Below are 20,488 nucleotides of genomic sequence, written 5' to 3'. Positions count from 1 at the left end.
TGTTTGATGGCCTCATCCAACCCTGGCCACCATACACAGCTTTGGCCGAGGGGTTTCACGTGGCAAATGCCAGGATGACCCTCATGCAACTGCTGCAGTATATGATAATGGAGTCCTGTAGAGATCACAACTCACCTGCCCCAAAGCAAACACCCCAGGAGAGCAGATAACTCCATTCTCTGCCAGCTATAGGGCACGAAATCCTCAGTTAGCACCCCCACCAGCCACCCCCTAAGTACCCATTCCAAGACTCAGGAGAGTAACTTATCCCAGCGCATGTGGGGTGCAATATCTGTGGCAGTGAGCAGCAAATCCAGGTCCTCCCCCGCTAGGACAAGGGAAGTTGGTGCCGGGTATTGAACATGCACGGATATCGGGCAGCAGTTTAACACATCTGCATGCCCCACATGTTTCCCAGGCCAATGTTCCAAATGGTAGGAATAGACAGCTAGGAATTCAGACCACCTAAACATGTGGGGGGATAGTATTGGCGGTGTCTGGCAATCACCTGCGAGAATTCCTAGAAGGGGCTTGTGATCGGTGACCAGGAGGAAGTGGTGGCCATACAGGTAGTTGTGGAATCTTTTGATTCCTGCCATGGTCGCCAGCGCTTCCTTATCGACCTGACTGTAATTCCTTTCAGTCGTCGATAAGGTGCGCGAGAAACACGCGATAGGGGTTTCCTGACCCAAGCACAACAAGTGAGCCAGAACAGCCCCTATACCATATGGGGAGGCATCACAGGTGAGGGTCAAGGGCAGCCGCTCATCATACTGCACAAGGACCGCCGATGATGTCAGTAGACTCTTAAGAGCGTCGAAGGCCTGTGCCTCCCTGGCTCCCCAATGCTAGGCAGCTGAACTGTCAAGAAGTCTGTGCAGGGGCTCCACTACAGTGGCCTTATGCGGCAAGAAAACCGCGTAGAAGTACAGCAGACCGAGAAAAGCCTGCAACTCACCTTTAGAAGTAGGGGTGGGCACTTTATGGATGGCCTTTACCTTAGCTGGTATGGGGTGGATTCCCTGGCCATCTATTAAGAATCCCAGGAATTCCACGGATGGTACCCCCAGATGATCACTTGCTCCTCTTAAGCCTTAAACTTCCTTCCCTAAAATGAAGCAGCATGGCCTGTAATTTGACGATAAAATCAGATATGCATTTGGCATCAATCAAAATATCATCAATATACGGAACCACACCATCAAGCCCTTGGAGCAGCCATTCCATAAGGCTCTGGAACAGACCAGGAGTCACACAAGCCCTGAATTGAAGTCTCTTGCAGCAAAAAGCTCCTTTGTGAGTCATGATAGTTTGAGTACTGGCAATTGTTGATACACTTGTGCCATGTCCAATTTGGCAAAAATTCAGCCGTACCCCAATGAGTGCAACAGATGTTGCACTACCAGAACTGGGTATGGGTTAGCTTGTAAAGCTTTATTTATTGTCGATTTGTAATTGGCCCAGATTCTAATAGACTTGTTGGTCCTCACAGGGATGACGATGGGAGTCTCCCACTGTAAATGATCGATGGGTTCCAGAATCCCTTGACCGATTAACCTATCCAATTCAGCCTCTACCTTGGCCTTTAAGGTGAATGGAACTCTTCTAGCTTTCAATCAAATTGAGACTACCTTGGGGTCCAAATTTAGTGTGATTGGGGTTCCCTTATAATTATCCAATGAACTATCAAACACACCAGAAAACTCTTTGGCCAAATCAGCAAAATCGTCAGTCATGGTGGAGGAGTAGATGCCATCTATGGTGAGTCCCAGGGGCTCGAACCAGTCAGTGCCAGCAGAGTGGCCAGAGGCTTGGCAACCATGATGAGAGGCAGATGACCCTTGAAGTCTTTGTGCTTGACTAGTACTGAAGCCATTCTGACAACTGGTATCAGGTTTCCCTGGTAGTCCCTTAAACTACAGCTGCATCGGGAAAGGGAGTCTTTTCAAAGAGAGGGCGCTAGTGTCTTAAGTGATGCCCATGAGATGATAGATTTTGCAGACCCAGTGTCAATCTCCATTTTGCATGGAGTGCCTTCAATCCTCATAGTGAGGAAATTTTTTGACAACTTTGACGCTTGCTCGTCTGCAGTTTGGATATCCCAGGAGTCTTGATAGAGTTTGTTGTCCATCGCAGAGCATTGAGACCAGGAGCCAGCCAGTGATCTGACTGTCTTCTTGGCAGTGAAATGGCCAGATTGACGGTTAACTTCAGGAAACACCTTGCAGCAGACACTTGCCAAATGTCCCTTCCATCCACAATGTCTGCATATTGCAGTTTTAAAATGGCAATTAGAGTGGAGATGTTTGCCTCCTGAGGGAATTTAGCAAGATGTCTTTACACAACAGTGACCAGGAAGAAGAAATGGGAGCAACGGCAACACCATCATTAACAGAAATGCTGGGCGATCTGAGAGTGGAGGAACCTACTGTTCGACCCAGGTGGACTTGGGGAGTGGGACAGAAAGAGGAACCTGATGAACCACTAACTGAAGTCACGAGGAGGAGGCCCAGGAAACCAGCTGCTGACTGGCGTGGCTCTAAGGATGAAGACTACAAGATGTCCCAAGCCATGAAACTCCTCAAAGAGACGTGGGGCAAATGCCGGACTCGAGAGAGTGCTGTGGAAAGGGGACCGGCAGAGGAACTAGAGAGAAGGTACCCATTGCTTAGCTTAAGGGAGACTGGGGGGGGGAGGGGAATGTGCACAAGAAAATCCAGCACCGACCTCTCCCCCTGCAGCTAGAGACATTCCGAGAGCAAGGGGGGCAGGCGACACTGGATGGCTAAGGTTCCACCCTTAAGCATAAAGTATAATGGAGAACCCAGTGGCCTGGGATTGTTTATAATTCAGGTCTGGAATTATATCCAAATATATGGGCCTGATCTGGACTCTGATGAAGCTAAAGTGAGAATAGTGTTAATGGCCCTAGAGAAGAAAGCTGCTGACTGGATGGTCAGATTGCATAATAGTGACTCCCCTCTCCTGAAGAATTTTGATGGGTTTATGGCAGCAATGAAGGGAGGCTTTGATGACCCTTTCACTGAGCACAGGGCTAGACTAAAATTTACGACCCTCAGACAGGAAAAAAGACTGTGCCTGAATATGTACAGGAGTTCCAAGAATTATCAGCTTATATGAGGGGATGGTCTGAAGAGGCCTTGTTAGATCAGTTCGCAGATGGCTTGAACAAAGACGTTTACCAGCAGTGTGTAAACAGAAGAATTCCCCGCCGCTTAGAACCTGGTACGAACATGCTGCAGATATTGAAGTTGATTTGGCTAGACTTCATTACAAGGAAGAGGGAGAAGCTGAGGATTCCCCTCCCCCCATTAAATATCCCCTTCCAAAGGTGCAGAAAGGGGGATGGGGAGGATTCACAGGCAAGCCCAAGCCTTTGCCTGCTTCCGTTGTGGGAAGGAGGGGCACTATGCTGTGAATTGCCGAGTCAAGATGACCCACACCGCTCCGCCCTCCCGGAGAGAGAAAAAACCTGAGAAGCCTCCCAGCAAAAAAAAAGAACCTGCTTTGAGGGGGGGGGGAGATTTCTCGACGCTTCGAGCCAGAGGGAGGGGAGAGCAGAAGCCCCAGTTCGTCTGACAACAGTGACTATGAGGACACAGACCACTGGGTAAGTTCCCGCTCGGGGCCCATGCTTATTCCAGTTGAGCTTAGCGTGCCCTCTTCTGACACAAAGGAGAAAATTCTGGCTCACGTTGCATTATAAGCCCAGAGATAGTTGAGAAAATGGGCTTGAAACTGAGAGCTTTAAAAATTCCAATTGCATTTTGCCAATTAGATGGCTCTATTGCAGGGGGCGGTCCTGCTCATTTTTCTACTGAACCTGTCGAGATGTGGCTGGGAACCCATCAAGAAATGATAACTTTTATTGTGGCCCCAGGGATGGACCGGCGCCTTATTTTAGGACTCCCCTGGCTCCATAGATGGAACCCACGCATTAACTGGAGAGATGGGTGGTTGTGGATTCAGTCTGCCACACCTCCTGAGGGGAGGATGGAGGATTTGGAGTCTAATGAAACTGTTCCCAAACTAGCAGCCAGAGGGCAGGAAATAATTGAGGGGGAGGAAAGAATTCCGAAAGAATATTGGGACCTGAAAGATGTTTTCAGTGAAAAATCTTTGGATAAGTTGCCCCCTCATAGGGCCACAGATTGCACCATTGATATTTTACCTGGGGTGAAGCTCCCCAAACCCCAAATATATTCAATGACCCCTAGGGAGATGGATGAAATGAGGAAATTCATTGATAAAAACTTGGAAAGGGGCTTCATTGAACCAGCGAGACCCAAGGTAGCTGCCCCAGTGTTGTTCAGGGAAAAGAAAGATGGCTCCTTCCATTTATGTGTGAATTTCAAAAACTTGAACTGCATTTCTGCCCAAAACCTCTACCCTTTACCACTAATGAAGGACATGCTAGCCCAACTAGGGAAGGGGAGAATTTTCACTAAATGGGATCTTCGGGAAGCATACTATCGGGTCAGAATTAAGGCGGGGGATGAATGGAATACTGCTTTCAACTGCCCCCCTTGGTTATTTCCAATTTCGAGTAATGCCATTTGGCCTCCAGGGGGCGCCAGAGGTCTTCATGCAACTGATTAATGAAGTTTTGCATGACCATCTTTACAAAGGCATGATGGTCTATTTAGACGGTATCCTTATTTACACGGAAACACGTGAAGAACATGTGAAGCTTGTTCGCACTGTTCTGAAGAAACTCCGTGCTGCAGAACTTTATGCCAAATTGTCCAAGTGCGAATTTCATGAGGAGAGGGTTGATTACCTGGGCTATCGGATCTTCCACAAGGAAATAGAAATGGACCCAGCAAGGTTAAGGCTGTCACCGAATGGGAGGCCCCACGCACACATAAGCAATTACAGAGATTTTTGGGGTTTGCTAACTTCTATCGTCAATTTATTCCCTCCTTCGCTAAGATAGCTCTCCCTATCACTAACCTCCTTAAATCGAAAGGAGGAGCAAAGCCCAAGCTTAGCAAACCGTTAACTGGACTATGAAATGTCAGGCTGCTTTCGAAAAGTTGAAACGCCTGTTTGCTGAGGAACCGGTCCTGAAACATCCAGACATGGACGTGCCTTTTGTGGTACAGGTTGATGCCAGTGATGTGGCGGTGGGGGCAGTACTGCTTCAAGCAAACACCCAAGGTAAATTACATCCCTGCACCTAACCTCTCGCAAGCTGACCGACACTGAGAGATGCTGGGCTATTTGGGAAAAGGAGGCTTTTGTTGTTCGTTGGGCTTTGACGACCTGGCGTCACTTTCTAGAGGGCGTTAAACACCCCTTTGAGGTGTGGACTGACCATAAGAACTTGGAGGCGTTGAAAACCTCCAGGAAGCTGTCTCCCAAACAGATGTGCTGGGCTCAACATTTCAATAGGTTCAATTTTACTTTGAAATACATTCCGGGAGGGAAGAATTTTATGGCTGATGCTTTGTCCAGGCTCCCGCAGTACAACAGTTCAAAGCTCAGTGTAGTCCAACCTGTCATTCCCACAAGAAGTTTGGCTGCTCCTGTTGTCACTAGAAGTCAGACAACTTCTAAGTTAGAGGTCACAAAAGACTTTATCTCTGAACTAAAGGGGGCCCTTACAAAGAATGATTGGTTCCAGCAACACGTGAATGAATGCACCATAAAGGATGGGTTGGCTTGGATTGGTGCAAAATTATACATCCCTGCATGCATTAGAACCATCAACCTCCAACGGGCTCATGACTCTCGCATGGCTGGTCACTTTGGATTCATCAAAACCTTGCACCTCGTTAAGAGACAATTTTGAAAAAAGACATTGAATCTTATGTGGCTAGTTGTCCCATTTGTGCCGCTGCGAAACAGCCTCCAGGAAAACCCCAAGGATTGCTCCAGGTGGTAGCTCACCCGGAAGCCCCGTGGAAGGAGATCTTGATGGATTTCATTGTTGAACTTCCGGAGAGTCAAGGAAATACAGTAATCTGGTTGTTATTGACTTATTCTCCAAGCAAGTTCATTTCATTCCTTGCTCCAAGATCCCATCCGCCAAATCTCTGGCTAAGATGTTCATCTCACATATATATCACTTGCATGGGGTGCCGGACCGCATCATTTCAGGTAGAGGTGTTCAGTTCACCTCCCTGTTTTGGAAAGAATTCCTGAAACTGATTGGCTCCGCCCAGGGCTTAAGCTCCTCCCACCATCCTCAGACGAATGGGGCCTGAGAGAGAACTAATTCTGTGCTGGAGCAATATCTTCATTGGGTGAATTATTATTGGACTATGAAATGGGGTGCCACGGGGAGGGGATTGAATTATACATGATATCCATTGCTTTCGCGCCAATTTACTCAGACTCAGCTTTGCTTTGCTACTCATCGTTTGTAATTAGTAAAAGTACACTTAATTCTAAGAATGGAGTTGAGTGGTTTCTTTCCTGATTATTAAATGAAGCAGCACCTGACAGATTCACCGTATCTCTGCGTCCATTGCCTAAATGCGTGTCTATGTGCAATCTTCAAGGGTGCTGGAGAGTAATCATTCTTTAATTTAATCAGTAGTACGTCCCATGGAACAGAATTAACAGGCATAGGGGCTGTAAGTGCCGGAGCCATACTAAACATTTCAGGTCCACATGCGCTTAAAAAGAACCCTCTTTGCTGATCATTATTTACGTCAGTGAAATCAAGCAAGCAAGAAACATTCGAATCTCACTAAGAATGCTTCCCATGATCCTTTATCTGCGCTGAAGGGAGTGAAACTGGGAATAGCAGACATTGTAGCGATCGTAGAACTAGTAAATAAAGCTGAGGAACTCGGTGAATTTGTTCCTACTCCTCATCGCCAGTATTAAATTCTCTGTGGTGGTGAGAAACGACTGAGGCAATTCTGCATTCAATAGTGTTTAATCAGTCAGAACATTAACACAACAGAACAAGCAATGCTGGTTTGACAGCTATTTATAAGATAGCTGTCAAACTGTCAACCAATTAGAACCTTGCCATTCTCCCGCCGGAATGCCTATGTGCCTGATCCAATGGCAATGACCTCCTGACTTGATTGACACCAGCTGGTTGTAACTCGAGTACACAACACATTCCCTCTCTCTTTTCATCAAAGCCATTCATGAAAGTCTCTTCCAATTCCATTCCGATTGATGGTTATTGTCACCAGATCCAACAGTTTATGATCCAGTTGATAACCACTAGAGCATATTGTCCTTCATCCCATATTGGCTAATAAAATATTGGTGTTCCTCCATTTAATGTTTATTACACACAAAGCATCCATCCATTCATCTCAAGAAAATGAATTGATTGGAATATCCTTGATAACACTATCTTAATAGCAGTGTCAGGGTTCCAAGTAATAGACCCATAACAAGCAAAACTCCGAGGCAGATGGATTCTTCAAAGCATAGCTTTATTGGAAACATTGTATTGGCACAGATCTGGTGAAAACCGACTCTGAAGGTTCCCATGGTTTTCACCTAATTAAAAGTAAAAGTTTTCCCTCAACCCCAAACAATCAGTGACAAGACGCTGTCTGGTTGCCTGGTAACTTCACTCCTCCCCCCCTCTCTCTGGCCACCTGTGGGAAGGTCCTTGGTTCCCAAGAGAAAGTATTTTATTTTGGCTACAGAATCCCAGCTATCTCTAATCCCCCTCCCTATCCCCCTGCTCCAGTGTGGCAACATTGAAGCTCCAAGAAAGCTTCGGTCAGGTCAGCTTCAGGATTGACAAGCAGTTCCTGGTGGCTGGTCTAGCAATGAGCTCTTCCCTTCTTGAATAACTTGGCATGACTCCAGTTTTCCAGTTTTCTCCAAGATAAACAGTCAGTCTGCTTCCTTCAGGACATGGAAAGCTGTTCAAGCATGGAATGGTCTCCCTGTGAAGAAAGTTGTGGGTTCTTCATATCTGGAGAGTTCTAAGAAGAGTCTAGACTAAATAGGAAACCACTTGAGGAGGTGGCTGAAGAAAAGCCTGGTCAATTCTGCCACCCTTTCTTGCTCTGGAGTCCAAGTTCTCATCTGTGTCATCTGCATAGGAGCTTCTCCTCCTCTCCCTGAATCTGATATGAACTCCCAACCTGGAGAGATCCTCCTTCAACCCAGTGAAGGTTCTCCTGCTCTGTGTTATTCTGAATAGCTCTTGTGTTCTGACCCAGCTCCCCAAATATGACAAACCCTCTGAAGTTAACTCAAAGATTTCTTTATTAGGCGCACCAGCAGCTCCGGCAAAAAAGTTTCTCTCTCAACGCAGGCTAACAAGTCTGTCCAGCAGGGAGAGGAATAGTTGTCTGCCACTCCTATTCATCTCCACCTCCTGCCTTTTATCCCCAGAGCTAGGGTGGGGCTTCACTAGCAGCGGTGGCTCTTCCTTCCCAAAGATCAGCCCATAGATTTCCACTGCTCTCCTCTCTTCTGCCTTCTACGCATCCGCATGTCAGGCACTAGACCCATATGTTCCTCCTCTTCCTCATCAGCCAGACTTGGGGGCTGTTGACTCTCCATCTGATGGCTGATGGATAGCCGAAGGTCCACCTTTCTGTGTGTGTCTCTCTCTGCCAGCTCCACTACCTCTTCCCCCCGGAACTCTCAGGTCGCCTTGATGCTGGCCCTGACACCCACACCTCCTCTTCCTCTGATTCGGTTGCTGGAGGAGCCACAAGCCACAAAATCTTGTCTTGTGAATGTCACTATGCACCTCGAAACCAAAAGCTGCAAAAAGTGTTTAATCTTGTGTGCAAACAGGCCAGCACAGGGCTGATTGGTGGTAAATCTGGGTGGGGAAACACAACACCCTTAATCCAGGTGAATGAAAGAGAACTGCCACATTGACCTAATGTGCCTTCCCAAACTGCATAAACCAGATGCTGGCTTAGTGGGATGACCTGCTTCACACATTAACACAATACGGGGAAAGATTCCCACCTACTGGGATGTATGAAATGGGTAAACATGTTTCAAAATTTCAGCCAATATTTTCAGGGACTTCATGGTTGACCAAGGACGAGACTCCTGGTCCTTTGAGTGTCCTTGTGGGAGGAAGGGAAAAAGGAGCCGCTTTGAAACTGATCGCTTTTTAAGCCCAACTCTTCTGCACCCCCAGGAAATACTTAGGACCAACTGTGGGCAATGCCAGGCTGAGATGTACCCAGTGTGTGAAAACAGGTACCTGAAAAAAAACATGGATGCCCTTAAAATGAGCTCTGAACTTGGCCCATTAAGTCAGTTGAAGATTTCACACAGGAAAGAGGGTTCCTCCACAATCCAGGTTAAGGAGACCACACACTTCCATGATGGTTAATGGAGTTTGGCTCAAATCTGCAGGTCACCCAGAAGCATCAACCACCGGGGGGTGGGGGCATTCACACAACATCCTAGAAGGGCTCTGCTGTGGAGTCCTGCAAAGGGGGCTAAGAGGCTCTCAGCAGTGCTGGGCTTGGATGTGGCTGGCCAGATCCCATCCTGATCCTCCCCAGTGCCCTTGAAACCCAACTAAGCCTCCAGGAGGGGCACCAGAAACTCTTCTTCTGCATCTGCCCATTATTCTGGCCAGGGCCAAGTGGGCTTCACCTGACACTGACATCAAGCTGAACCACACCCATCCCCCGGGTCTCATGCAAGCTAGCCATGGACTTGGGTTCTGGCAACAGATGCAGCCTGGAACTCCCCCCCACCCCACTTCCAGAATCTCTGTCCTGGGGCCCCTGGGTCAACTCCCCACCACTGCCCTGCAAGGCCAGGGGACCCTCTTCCTAGGGCAGAAGGAAGGAGGCCCCATGGGGAAATGTGCAGCTGTGGCCCAGGCTGACCTCCCCTCCCCTCTGAGCCCCAGCAGATCCATCTGAACCCACAAATACCTAGACCTCATGTTGGAGCATGCTCCCCCCCCCCGTGATGTCAGAGACCCTCTGCTACTTAGTCATACACAGGAGGGCTCCTCCCTCAGAGGAGAGCTTTCCAATGATACCTGAGTTGCCCGGTTCAGATCAGGTGGGAGACTTCCCTCTCCTTCCTCTCCTTCAGCAGCTGTCTCTCCCTCCCATTGCCAGGAAGGGATGCGGGTGTTCTGCAGCCCCTCTGGTGCCCTTGGCCCTCCAGGACACCTACTTCATTGTAGAACAGAGGACAGAGGCCCAAGAGTGTAGTTGTAGCTTTTCACAAACAAGCTTTTCTGCACCCTCTCCTCTGCACATGGAGCCCAGAAGAAGTGACTGCCTGTCATGTAGACATGACATTGAAGCCCTAAGCAAAAGATCTTGGATAAGAAAAGGATAGATGCTTCATGTCACACTCTATATACACAAGTTTTGGGGCGGGCAGGGTGGGTGCTCTTGAATGTACCTTTCTCTCCTTTTCAGGTGAATCTCAGTTTCCCTCTCTCTCTGAATCAAAAAATCACTAACATTTCCATCTTGTGAGAGTGCCTTGGAGACTTTTAAATCTTGTTCATGTTTAGAAAGGGGAAGGGGATTGATTCACCCATGAATGATGGATCTGCTGCTTCTGGTTCTGATGCTGCTGATGTCCCAGCCAATTTCTGGGAAGCTTGGAATAAAATGCCCGCTGCATTTCGAACACCAGGATGGAGAAAGACCATGGAGCTATTACAGCCCAGGAAACCATCTCATTACTATAATCATCTCTGCAACAGCATTATTGCATTCACCGTTGCCTTTCAATAGGGCTCCTTCCAGTCAATTTGACTTGTAAGTCGTTCAGGGTGATGGAGTTGCATTCCCTCCATTTGCGGTTCTAACACTCTTTTCCTTTTCCTCTTATTTCACTTTCTCTTATAATGAAGGAATTGTCTGGATTTCCAAAGCTTCTCTCTTTTGCCTTATTTTATGGAAGTAACTGAAATCCAAAGATGAGGCAGAATAAAAGTTGTAAAAACTCCAAATTAGTTTCCTCTTTCCATCCAAACCTGACTTCATCCCTTGTATGCTAACTTTGGTTTAAAGTTCTGATAAAGACAGTTGTAGTTGCCCCTGCCTACCACAGTTCCATATTTTCATTCCTTTTCATTGATAAACAATTCCTGATCTTTATAGAAACAAATGACTTATTTTCAGAATTGCTAAATTTATTTATTTATTTATTTATTTATTTATTTATTTATTTATTTATTTATTTATTTATTTATTTATTTATTTATTATTTATTTATTTATTTATTTGTCTTGTATGCCGCCCACTCCCGGAGGACTCCGGACGGCTCGCAAAAGACAAGGGAAAGGGGGGAATGAGACAAAGACAACATATTAAAAACAAAACCAACATTCACAATTTCTGTGGAGGTAGATGCTTCTCAGCTCCCCCCAGCCTGCTGGAACAGCCAGGACTTGGTTGCTTTGCGGAAGGCCGGGAGGGTAGTAAGGATCCGGATCTCAACAGGGAGCTCATTCCAGAGGGCCGGAGCTGCAACAGAGAAGGCTCTCCCCCGGGGAGTCGCCAGCTGACATTGGCTGGCAGGTAGAATCCGGAGGAGACCCAACCTGTGCGATCTAATTGGCCTGAGAGAGGTAATCGGCAGGAGGCGGTCTCTCAGGTACCCAGGTCCGATGTTTTTCACTTATTAAAAATCCTCTTTCTTTTATGCTGGTTCCAATATAATGATTGAATTATTTTTTAATCCTGTTTAGTATGTAGATAAAAATAAGGACTTCTTCAAATAATGGTCTATTTGTGATTCTTAACCCTGGTGGAGGATTATCTCCATCCCATCTTCTCAGACCTCATGAAAGTTACAGTGATGGATGACCATCATTTGCCTCTGGTTCTGGATCTTTATTGGCTTAAGACTCAGCCAGCTGGTTGAGATAAAGAGAATTAAATTGAAAAAAGTATTTGTTGTTTCTGTTCATGATGTTGATAATAACATGGACATTTATTTTGCAGGAGCATCACTGTTGGTCATATTAAAATGTTACTGTATATTTTTGTCATTCAATTGGTCAACAAGAATCCCCAACTCTTGCACAATCTGACATTGGGCTACAACATCCATGACAACTATGTGAACACACTTGGTACTTTAGATGCCTTGCTGGACATGCTCTCTTTTGGAGAAGCCAATGTTCCCAACTATAGTTGTGGAAGGCAAGACAATACTCTGACTCTTATTGATGGAGCTGATGGGACATTTCCATCCCGATATCAAGATTAGCAGGCATCTACAAAGTCCCACAGGTTTGTGTGTGTGTGTGTGTTTGTTTATCTGGCAGACTGAGTGGGGTGGTGACAGCTGAGTGATGGATCCAACAATATCTTCACTATGGAATTCAAGAGCTGCTTTTCACCATGGCCCTTGTAGATATCATGGCTGGGGATCCCCATTGCTTTGGGGGCTTCTGCTGCACACATGTGAAGTGATAAAACAAGAGTGCCTGCATGAACCAGTGTCATTCACCCTAGACATTAATAGTTTACCAGGACTAATGGAGGATCCTGAAGTAAACATGCCCAAGGAGTTAAATGCCTATTTTATGTTAACAACATGATATTACCATTATAGTCTCAAGTTGAGCTGCATAGTTTCTTGAAAAGAGGTGCTTCATACTCTCATAATAATTCTCTGATTATTAATAAATCAAAGTCAAAAGTTATGGTCTTTAGAAAATAATATCAGCCTTAGATGGATATTTGATGGTGAGCCAATAGAGCAAATTAATACAGAGTAGAGTAGAGTGGAGTGGAGTGGAGTGGAGTGGAGTGGTGTGGAGTGGAGTGGAGTGGAGTGGAGTGAAATGGAATAGAATAGAATAGAATAGAATAGAATAGAATAAAGCTGGAAGGGACCTTGGAAGTCTTTTCGTCCAGCCCTCTACTTAAGCAGGAGAACCTATACCAGCTCGGACAAGTGAATGTCCAGTCTTTTCTTTAAAAATCATCTTTCCTTACTCTGGAATACCTTTCTCTCAAACTGCATGTTAGCTCCCTCCTTATCAATGAAGCTCATTTACAGCAAAGTCCTAAGAAATTTACTGGTTAAATTTAAAAAAAACATAAGTATCCATCTTTTTAGACCTATAAATTAAACTCTATATTGCCAACATCACCTTCAAGCTCATATATCAAACTGAAGTTTGGTAGTTAAAAATCATCACCATTAAAATAACCCAATCACAGCATCTGAGAAGTACTCTGGGGGACTGATAAAAAGACTTTGCCCTTCATGGTATTGGATCTGGGTACTTGAGAGACCGCCTGCTGCCAATTACCTCACACAGACCCGTTAGATCGCACAGGGTCGGCCTCCTCCGGGTTCCGTCTACTAGCCAATGCCATCTGGCTACCACCCGGGGGAGGGCCTTCTCTGTTGCAGCTCTGGCCCTTTGGAATGAACTCCACGCGGAGATTCGGACCCTCACCCCTCTCCAGGCCTTCCGGAAAGCCGTCAAAACCTGGCTGTGCCGGCAGGCCTGGGGTTGATGAGTTCCCCTCCCCTCTCGACTTGTATGGCTATATGACTCTTGTGTATTTTAATTATGTGTATTGTGTTTGTATCCCCTTTTCCCTTTTGAGTTGTTCACTGCCCTGAGTCCCTCCCGGAGAAGGGCGGCATACAAATAAATTTAATCTTAATCTTAATCTTCTGCCCTCAGAACTGATTTGGGAATTTATACATTTCTTCTCTCTAAAATCAAGCCATATTATCATTGATCTAAATTTAAAGCTCTGGAAACTAAGATAATCCCCAAATTTGTTCTGTTAGAAGAAATAAAACATTATAAAGAATTTTATTAATTCAAGACCACTTTGACAAACTATACTCTGACAAACTATATTAGGAGCTGTGTTTCCCCTCTATTTTGTATATTTGGAGAAAAAGAACAACAAAATTGCTGCACAAAAAATGCAGGATATCCAAGCAGAGAAAGATAATAACCATCCTCATGAGGTTGGTACTTTGAAATGGATGAACTGCTACAAAATGCCAATTTTCCAATTGCCAAGTTCTTTCCTACTTAACTTTTTTCTTACACCCAGTGTTTATACTCAGATTTATTAATGTTCTGTATTCTACATTATGCATTTAGATATGGCCAAATGGCCAATGAATAAATTATTACATTCATGAGAATCAAGCTGGATTTATTAAAAGCTAATATTTATCCCTTGACTTCCCCTCAAATATAATACAGCATTCTTCATTGCTTTTTAGATCACTTGTAGAATTTCTTCAGAGGCTCTGAGTGATAAAAGTCAATTCCCCTTTTTCTACTGGATGGCCCAAAGAAGGAGTCCAGTACCCAGCAATAGTCCAGCTGTTCCTCCATTTCAAATGGACCCTGATTGGCCTCTTTGCTTCAGACACAGAAAACGGAGATGATTTCATAAAGACTTTCACTCCTATATTTGTCAGAAATGGAATTTGTGTTGTTATATCATAACATTTCTCAACAACTGGATATACAGCAGCCCTCAGAAAGGCCCTCTCTAAGTGGAGACAAGTCAACATTTTTGTTCACTCCCTGGAATATGTTTCCATCTGGAACCGAATTCTTCCTTTCCATTTAACACTTATGCGTCTTGCAGGACCCACTGAAGGGAAAGTCTGGATCTATACAGATTTGGGGAAATCTCCAATGGAAAAGCACAGACTTTTGAAATATGTCCATAGTTTGTGGAGCTTTAATCCTCAGGTGAAAATAAGGCCAATGGATGATACCTTTGAACCCGATTTTTTGTGGAGCCCGATTTTCAAGATGAGTATTTTCTCTGTTCTTTTTTAAAGCATGACTTTTCTGTCAAAGGCCGGAGAAGATGCATCCAGAAAGTGCCACCCCTGACCGAAGGAAAATCTAAAGGCGTCAGGATCAGAACTGATGAGACTTTTTATAATGTCATAAAGATGCTGGCCGATGTTTTGAATGCTGCATATATCTCCCGATCCAGGAGGACAAGGAAGAAGGGTGAAAAGATGCTGGGGTCTCCAAGGCTGCAGCTGTGGCAGGTATGGGGGGGGTCCCTATATAGATCCATTAATTTGCATTCCTTTGGAGAAGGAATCCAGAGAAGGAGGAGAACCTTCTCAATCTTCTTGTGCTACAAAATGTGAACATATTTGGCCAATCTCAATCACTCGGGACACAATACTCCAAAGAAAGGGCACCATGACGTATTTATTTCAGGATTAAACATGGCTAATTTAAAAACAAGAGTCACAGTGGCTCAGTGACTAAGATGCTGAGCTTGTTGATCAGAAAGGTCAGCAGTTCATCGGTTCAAATCCCTAGTGTTACACAATGGAGGGAGCTCCCGTGATTTGTTCCATCTTCTGCCAACCTAGCAGTTCAAAAGCATGCAAAAAAATGCAAGTAGAAAAATAGGGACCACCTTTGGTGGGAAGGGAACAGCGTTCCATGCCCCTTCGGGCATTTAGTCATGCTGGCCACATGACCATGGAGACGCCTTCAAACAGCGCTGGCTCTTTGGCTTTGAAATGGAGATGAGCACCGCCTCCTAGAGTTGGGAATGACTAGCACATATGTGCAAGGGGAAGCTCTACCTTTTATCTTTAATTTAAAAAGTATGTGTATATATTTTTGTTTTGCTGCTGATAGAGGTTTGGAACTAGCATCATGGAATTTTACATTTTTAGCTTTAAAGGATACCCTGAGACCATCCAGCTCAACCCCTCCTCTGTGCAGGAATCCCAGTTAAAGATTTCCTGACTGATGACTCCTTGGTCATTGCACTAAAATTGTAGGAGAAGAGCAGCCTGAGCCAGAGGGCAGGGTTAAATGGGTCATGAGTTTGGAGTCTTCGCATCTTCACAAGAGACCCAGGTTTCAGCCCCTCGTGAATTCCATGGAATCTTATCTAGCACCAATTTGGCTTGTCTGTTGGTTAATTGTATTTTGTCAATAAATATTTTTTCAATATTTGATTGACAAAGTTTGCTGAGCCTTTTTCACATTTGAAGATAGTGATAACCCTTTTTTTTATCCCTGCCAACTCTCAATATTTGCAAGTTAGACAACCCTGGAAGAAAGGTTCAAATGTGAAAGGACCATGTAGGATAAAAACAGCAAGGTTTCTACTTTTAAAATCCCTGCATGTTTCTATTCTAGTTCCACCCCTTTCTGGAGAGGAATGAGTTTTGCAACATTTCCCAGTTTAAACTGTACTTGGACCAAAATGGAGACATAGCAGCAGATCTGGACATCACAAGCTGGGTGTTTCTCCCTGCAGAGGATCCCATTGAAGAGCAACTGGGAAGTTTTGAAAGACAGAGACTTATTATCAATCAAGATGCTCTTTCACAGCTAAAGTTGCTCAACAAGGTGGGAGAAATTGGGAGCTGGAGAGGTTCAATGTTTGCTATAACCTTAGGATCCATTTCAAATGGACTAAGCTTAGTCCCCAAGGTGGATGACTTCCACTGATAATTAAATGTGTGGATTAGAATTTGTATAGTTTCTTAGACTGCTTGGGGGACTTCAGTACTTCAATAGACCAAGGTGTCCTTCAGATGCTATAATATGAAACAATTTTTTAGATAATTCAGTAGTATTTAAGGTTATTAATTTGTATGTTTGTTTGTTTAACATGCTGTTCATTTTGCTGTTGAAAGCAATATGGGATGCAAAGTGACATTTAGGAAACAGATCAGGTCATTTTCAATCCCCTCTGCTATCTGGTATCTCCACCAAACTGGGGAGAGAGGTTTCAAGTGTTGATATTGTGGTGCTGATAGTCTCAATCTGATTTGTTCCAAATCATTGGAATTGTTTTGCTATTATATTGCTTTAGGATAGGAATTAGAGAACCCAATAGCTATGGATGGAGAGCTGCCTTAGCCTTTAAAAAACTCCTCTTCAAATGGGGGAACTGTTCATTTTGCTGTTGAAAGCAATATGGGATGCAAAGTGACATTTAGGAAACAGATCAGGCCATTTTCAATCCCCTCTGCTATCTGGTATCTCCACCAAACTGGGGAGAGAGGCTTCAAGTGTTGATATTGTGGTGCTGATAGTCTCAATCTGATTTGTTCCAAATCATTGGAATTGTTTTGCTATTATATTGCTTTAGAATAGGAATTAGAGAACCCAGTAGCTATGGATGGGGAGCTGCCTTAGCCTTTAAAAAACTCCTCTTCAAATGGGGGAGCCAGGAAGATGTTTTGCTACAAACAAGTCCCAGGTATAAATAAGACTTCCCTTGATCTATATACAGTAATTACTGAGGTTCCAATTACCCCTAGTCTGCCTCTTCCCTCAAACAACTATCTTAGTTTTGGACAGTGATATTCAGGAAGTTGAGTGCACAGAACTTCTCCTATATGCCGATGCTGCTGCTGCTATTATTTCACAAATTCCTGTAGGACTGAAGGGAGCAATTGGGGCAACACTTGGCTATTGCAGACAGCACAAGTTGGTCCTTAACTTAGGAAGATCAAAAATTTTAGTCTATAGTAAAACCATATCTAGCTTTTTCCTGAACCCTCTAAGAAACTCATATTGCTGGAATGTGAGTATCAGAAAATCTTGGATGTAGCTATGAGTGAATTATTGCTGATACCAGGTGGAACATTAGTGGGCACAAGGAATGCAGTGGGTTGCATTTTTTTTCCTGGAGTCATGAAACAGGGAGTAAGAACGTGAAGTTCCTGATGTGACCAGGGAAAGATGCACATGGATTCAAAGTAAACAAACTGGGTATAAAGAGAAGATTGCAATGAATTCAAATCCTGAAGTTCAAGACATCTCTTGTTGCAGCAGGGGATGCCCTGAGTCTGCTTCCCAGCTCACTCTAAGGCAGGCTGATCCCGTGTTGAGTGTGTATGCGACTGTGTCAATGTAGAGAAAAGTAAAGTCTTACACTTAGGAGAAAAGAAAGGAAAAGTACCCATGTAGACTGGGTGAAACCAGGCTTAATAGCACTAACTGTGAGAGGGATCCTGGAGTCTTACTGGACAACCAATTAAATATCAGTCAAGAGTGTGCAGCGGTAGCCAAAATAAGCCAATGCAATCCTAAGTTGCATTAACAGAGGGATACAGTCAAGATCAAGAGATGTACTAATACCATTCTATAAAGCCTTAGTAAGACCACACCTAGAGTACTGCATCCAGTTTTGGTCACCACACTATAAAAAAGAGGTTGAGACTCTAGAAAGAGAGCAAGAAAACAGCAACCAAGATGATTAGGGGACTGGACATACAATGAATGGTTGCAGGACCTGGGCACAGCTAGTCTAGTGAAGATAAGGACCAGGAGAGACATGATAGCAGTTTTCCAATATTTGAGGGGCTGCCCCAAAGAAGATGGGGTCAAACTATTTTCCAAAGCACCTGAAGGCCAGACAAGGAACAATGGATGGAAACTGAACAAGGAGAGATTCAACCTAGAAATAAAGAGAATTATTCTGACAGTGAGAGCAATCAACCAATGGAACAGAAGTTGCCTTCGGAAGTTGTGGGAGCTTCACCACTGCAGGCCAACTCTTTTTCTTGAAATAAATAAAGAGTGTGTGGAAGATTGTGAGGAAACTTTTTTTTTTTTTTTGAGAAATGGGGGCATGTTGGCAAGACAGAAATATAGAAGGATGTCCTCATTCCTCAGTACTTCATCCAAACTGCTTTTATTTACACAATAACTCTTTCTTGAGTAGCAACAATACAAGGGTGGGGAAGTAACTTGAGCTTTGCTAATTATGAATATTCATGCTTACATCATCGATTAAATAAATTATGCACATGTATGATTGGCATTTTCTCCTCCTTTTTGGAATGTATAAATTGTGTGCATCTAAAATTTCCTCCCACTATTTTCTGGAGGCAAATTCCTCCAATGGATACTAAATAAATAATAAATCCATTGAGCCTGGATTATTGGGTTTTTGGGTCCTGCGTTTGATTCCACAGAAACTGGTGTCAGCAGTGGAATTCACAGTCTTAGATCTGCCACCAGGGACAGCAGATGGGAAACCCCTATAGGGAGACTGTGGTGAGATTGATCCCATATCCCTTCCCTTTGCCCCATAATGGCCCCATTTAGGAGCTTATGTGAGGCCACAGTCTGTGTCTGAGAGTCAATTGTGGCTGGGAAAGCTTGAAGAGGGTTTGTGGTCCCTTCCATCCCAATTCGCAGCCACTCTGGCCCTGCTGTGAGCGCAGCTGAGCAATGGCCGGAGGCGTCCAGGAACCGTGGGGGAATTTGACTTTGTGGAATGAGTGTGACCCTCTGTGGGGAAGAACGGAGACTCACCCAGAGATTCTGTCCAAACTCCCTTTTTCCTATTGTCTGAAGGGAGGAATTCAGCTGATCCTAGGCAGGGAGGGAAGTGGATAATGGGGCTCAGGCAGGCTCTGCTTGGGGAAGGAACCTTTCCCAAAGAAACAGAGAGATCCGCTGTGTCCCAAGGCTGGGAGGGGGTCTGGGGTCCTCATTGGTACCTCCTCAAGAAAATGAAAAAAGGGAGGGAGAGAAAATGGAAGGGATGATAAAAAAAAATCTCTGGTGATAAGAGAAATTCCTGGATCTGCACAAGGCCAGGACAGATTCCATGCAAAGAGAAGCAGGACAGTTTTTATTTTCATTAGATTCAACTAACTAAAGGAGGTGAAGATGTCCAACTCGTCTTCCTCTTCCTCCTCTTTTCCCCACAACAATCATCCTGTGAGGTGGGCTTGTCTGAAAGAGAGGGTCTGTCCTGAGGTCAGCAAACAGGCTTTCAGGGCTAAGGCAGGACTTGAACTCAGGATCTCCTGCTTCCTAGCCTGCTGCCTTGACCATTGTCAATGTTAAGGCAGGGTGGATTTTGGGCAGAGGCCCTGCTGGTCACCACTGCCACCTTGTCTTCCAGCAGTAGCCAGGAGTCCAGCAGGACCCCAGGTTTTCCCCTGAGTCCTTCTGAGTTAGAGCAGCCACATCCAAGACCAAAGGAGAGAAACTCCTGGACACAGAGAGCCCCTCCCTCCCCCAGTCACAGCCCCTCCCTCTTGCCAGGGTTCAGCTTCAATTCACTGCCTGTAGGGGGCAGCATAGAATCTGGCCCTGAAGTCCTAGCTAGGCCCTGGGAATTCAAATCAGAGCATTCTTAGCTGCCTTTGATGGCTAAGGTGGGACTAGAACTCAGAGTCACTTACTGATTGGCACAAAGTCACTAAGGGGCCCCACCTAATTTTCTTCATAGCAAGATAGGGTGTCCACTGCCTTCTTCTCAACCTAACCCTGGCATTTCCTGGTAGTCTCTCATCCCTGCTTAAATCCAGCCCTGCTTAAGCTTCTCCAAACCAGCCTGCTGCTGCATCCTACAGGTAGTCCATGACTTATGACCAGAATTGGGACCAGAAATGTCATTACTAAGCTAGGCGGTCATTAAGTGAGCTGTGCTAAGTTTCACAATATTTATTGCCACAGTTGTTAAGTGAATCACTGGGGTTGTTGAGTGGATCCTGGAGTCATTAAGCAAATACCATTTCACCCATTGAAATCCACGCTGATTGCTAGGCACACAAATTGTTATTA

Source organism: Thamnophis sirtalis, unplaced genomic scaffold (assembly GCF_051295495.1).
Source record: "Thamnophis sirtalis isolate CommonGarterSnake01/CBP01778 unplaced genomic scaffold, rThaSir2_p1.2 scaffold_15, whole genome shotgun sequence".
Taxonomy (NCBI): domain Eukaryota; kingdom Metazoa; phylum Chordata; class Lepidosauria; order Squamata; family Natricidae; genus Thamnophis; species Thamnophis sirtalis.
The sequence above is the reverse complement of the archived record's forward strand: the minus strand, read 5'-3'. Positions refer to the sequence as shown.